The sequence below is a fragment of the Mus musculus genome, chromosome 15 (assembly GCF_000001635.26).
Source record: "Mus musculus strain C57BL/6J chromosome 15, GRCm38.p6 C57BL/6J".
NCBI classification, from domain to species: domain Eukaryota; kingdom Metazoa; phylum Chordata; class Mammalia; order Rodentia; family Muridae; genus Mus; species Mus musculus.
In genome coordinates, this window is record NC_000081.6 from 27071042 (window position 1) to 27075814 (window position 4773).

Consider the following 4773-nt stretch of genomic DNA (forward strand, 5'->3'; position numbering starts at 1 on the left):
AATTTGTAAGCATAAGGAAACACTGTAGGAGGGTAATTTAAATGCTCACAGAGTTCCTTCTAAGGTTAGTGTCTGCTGTTGTTGTTTGGTTGGTTTCGTTTGTTTGTTTGTTTGTTACAGAGCAGCTATTTTGCTCAAAATTATATCTTCCTAAAAGTGATTTTAAAATGTTTTGGTCACCACATTAAAATTGTGTTTATCAAGAAAAGAAAAGTGGGCAGCAAAGTTGCTAAGTAGCCAGCCTCTGAGTCCTGCACAGATGTGGTGTTAAATGTTGAGCTAAAATATCAACACACATCTAGAGACATATACATAACAGAAACTTTTTACAGTTTAGGATTTGAGCTTGATATTGTTCCCAGCAATTTACTTTATAACTGGCTTCTAAGACCTAGTATTTGAAGGACATTAGGTATCAGAGAAATTCCATTCCACTTGCATGAATATTATGAACATAAACTAGGGCCTCCTGAAAGAGAACTCTGCCAAAGACACTATTCTGTTTCCTACTGTAAACATACAGAAATCTTAATTCTAACAGAGTGTGTGCAGAGAGGCATGTTTACATAATGATACTAGATAAGTTGCCTAAACCTGGTGCTTCATGGAGGTAAATAAAGGAATCCACAGAGAGCAACTGACCTCATACTCTGTGAAGACTATAATCAGTTGATTAAATAGTTTCAAGGCATCCTAACTTTCTGGAATGTTATCAAATCTATTGTTGATGGCTGATCCAAGATCCCATGCCCTTCTGCTCTCAAAGCTGGTGATCTGCACTAGCATCCTGCAGAAGGGAGCTACAGCAAACTTAGGAAAGAGAGAACGAGAACGTACTACTTGCTTCAGAGATTCAAAACTCAACAAGAAGGTACAAGGAGAATGTCTGTTGAAAAAGTAAGGAAAGAAACAAATCACCTTCTGTTATGTTTCTCACCTCCTTCCTTACCACAAAGAAAGCTTCATTTGCTTGGGGAGGGGGACGAGCCATAAGGCAATATGAGATGCTTGTGGATCTACAAAATTCAGAGGGTGGAACTCTACCACTCTAATGAGTTTCTACTCACTTGCCCTTCACAGATCCAAAGGGACAGAAGCACCCTGCAGTAATAGTTACTGTTGGAGCACCTAAGAATATAAGACTCTCTTCTAGACAAATACAGGATAGCATTATTCTAAGATGAGCATGAGCAGATGAAGAACATCAAGGGAGAGTTTCTCATAGCTTCAGAGAATATCTGATGATGTAGACTCAGGGATGGTCTAGAAATAAGGGAGAAGAGTTTGTGGTGCAGCTGAGAACTGTGTCAAGGAGCAGCCTTATGTGGCTTTCTAAGATCCAGATCGGAGATCCAAATCTAGTGAAGAACATGAACAACACTGAGATCTTTGAAATAGGGAAGAAAGGTGGAATTGGAGAGATAGATGAATTACCCAAGCTTAAAGTCCCCACTCTTCCATAGAATAATGCAGTTGTGAGGATGAAAACAGAGTGAAATCGCTTTTTACATAATAAGAATTATGGAGTCTGAGATTTGATGTTCATGGTTGCCTACATAAGCTAACATTTTTCATTCTTCAGAAATAACTCTTATGATGAAAGAGAAAATTGTAACTTTTACTGGGACTAGGGATGTGGTATTGGACAAATGTGGACCCTGGTTGGAGCACCCCAAGGTGTTCTCTTATAAGGCAATGTGAGCTGGACATAATCTCTTGGAACAAATCCCGCACACACACAGCAATCACATCACTCCAGGACTGAAGCTTTGCCAGTAGTTTCTGTGGAAGGATTTTCTTTCATCCCACACTGGATGCAGAGTCCTGGCATTGCTGTGCTTGCTCTCCGCATTCCCCTCATATCCCCATGCTCTGCATCTTCCAACAGCTTCTCTAAGTCTCTTTGTGGGAACCTGTGCTCAGGCTTGCTCTCTGGCAGCTGTGTTGCTCCTGAAGGAGCATCATTCTTCTGGAGGCTGTGGTGAGAGGATGGACTTTTCAACTCTTGGCAGGAAAAAAAAAGTTGCTTCCTGCTCAAAGAGAAAGATGAAAGCGAACCCCACGCTGTGCAGAAGCACAGACCCCCTGATGTTTTCTACACAGCTTGCTCTAACATAGCATCCCAGAACAGCATTGCCACAGGGCTTCCTGACCTGGACTCCATGAACTGCACCTACCTCAGCTGATGTCACACTAGCCCAGGGGTAGACTATTTGCAAATAAATACTTGAGTAATCAACTTCATATTCTTCCATGTCCATGAAGATCACTGCATCCCCTATGGTTTTCTGCCTAAGTTCTAACTAAGCCACCCTCATTAATTGAAAAGTCTACATTGTGCATTAAAGGATAACTGCCCCACTGTCCCTTGAGAGGCATTTCCTAGAGACAGACTTGGAGAGGGTGACAGGGTGACATTGATGATTATTTGGGAGAAATGAGCTTCAGTACTCCTGATTACATTCTAGACATCACTGTAAGCAATGTTAAGTAAGAGAGGTGTTTCAGGATCCATGGAAAATCCTGGTATGGTTTGAATAATCAAGGGTACAGACTCTGTACTTGTGGTAAAAATCCTGGAGAAACTGTGAATATCTGACCCTTTGAATTGTCCCAGAACTATTCTTGTAGACCTTTCCTGATTTCTTATGTTTGCTGACCATGGGAATTTGGTCACTAGATATTTTTACTTCTTTGTAGACATTATCCCTTTCCTCTGCCCCCTTGTTCTAAATTGCACAGTGCCTGATACATAGGAAGAGTTCAGTAAGCATTTGGTGTTACCACTGGATTAGAGAAAGATCTCCCAGTTTCATCTGTCTCCTCCATAGATCCTAGTGAATAGACTGAGGTTTTCATGAAGCCTAAAGGTGCTTCCCACAGAGCACAAACTCTCTTTAGTGAGAAAGAGCAGTGCCTGGAGATGTAGTTCACTTGGGAAAGTACTTGCATAGCATGCATAAAACCTAGGTTCAATCTACATTTCTTCATAAACTGCTACCTGTACTCTCACCACTAAGGAGGCGAGATAGGAAGATCAGAAGTACACGGATGTTCTTTGCTATACATTGAGTTTAAAGACAATCTGGGTTGCATGAGCCCCTGCCTCAAAGAGATGGGAGAAACAGCCCCAAATAGGAATAACACAATCTACACAAGGACAGCAGGCTTCCAAACAATACCAATACCTTACCAAGTTCTAACTCTCTCCTCCTCAACTTGCACCCAAATTGCTTTGGAGTCCCCCAAATCTAAGCAGATGGCTACAGGATATTCTAGAAGGACATATGTAAAGCAAGAGTTAGAGAAAACCAGGAAGGTGTTGAAATGGCTATAAAACCAAGAGAGATGTAGACAGATTGAAAAAAATGATTCTTACTAAACTCTTTCAGAGAGCTTGAGAATCAAAGACATATGAGCAGCCCTCCACTGCAGTTTTGCCCCACATCAGGGTTTTTGTCTTGTGGTATAGCTTATACACACTGGGGATCATGGGTGGGTGACTGACTGGTTGAATCCTGGAAATGAAACTCTTAATTTTTCTTCTCCTCCCTCAGTAGGATTGGCTCTACTAAAGGTAAAACCCCACGTTTATCTAGATTCTATTCGGGGGACATTCATTAACCCAGGCCACCAAGGCAGCTATCCATGCTAGAACTTCCGTGGTGTTATTGTCATTTAAAATGTTAACATGTTGTTGATCACAAATTGGACTTGAGGAAATTATTTTTGTTTTATAAAACATTGCATCAATCCTGGGAGTGTAACTGAGTGGCAACAGAATGTGTGATGCCCTGCCTTTAATCCTCAATACCAAAAATAAATAAAGTACTGCACTAGATTATTATGTTTCTTTTTGATCTTTCAGTTTTTGATGACTTCTCAATTTTTACCCCATACCAGATTATTAGGGCTTCTGTGACAAATTAGAACAATCAAGGTGGCTTAAAAACAACGCAAACAGTCCTTCAAAGTTCTGAACCCAGAAGTTTAAATGGTGTCAGCAGAGTCCTATTCCTTGAGAACCTCTACTAGTAAAAATGCCTGTGCTTCCTCCAGATGTTTTTTTTTTGGTTCATCACCCTTATCTACACTACCATCTTTAAGGCTTCTCTCCCCAGGTTTTCCCCTTTAATGAAAATACCTGTTGCCATAATCCATGATAGTGTCAGCTTTTGATTCTCGTTTACATTTGCAAGTAACTTTTACCAAATAGGTCACGCTCATGGGTTCCAGTGGTTATATTTGGGCACACATTCCCGAGGGGAACTATTCATCCCACCACAGCCTCAAGACAAGTGCCTCCCTTGCTTACTCTAAGCCTTAGCATGTGTTTCTCTTGGGTTCCATCACATCGCTGGAGTCACAGCTGGTTCTCATAGCTGGTGTGAAAATACGTGGATGGAAAAATGAACAACAGTAAACAACACACAAAATGAGTTTGGATGTTCCAGACCCTGATCCTGCTCGCATGAGCAGTGTCTGACAAGAAGAGGGTGGCAAGTTCCAACACGGAAAACCTTCACATGTGCCTTGCTTGTAGTTGGAAAGAAGTCCCTGAAATTCTGCTTCTAAAATGACATATGTTTTTGGCTTTATTACACATAATTTTATCTTTTCCTTGACTTATTTCATTTCAGTATTTACTTCAAACACACTCACACACACACACACACACACACACACACACACAAAATCCTATTGATTCTTGGTGTGTGTTGTTAAAACCACAGCTGCATGGCTGTTGTGAACCAAAATTCTTCAAGCATGATC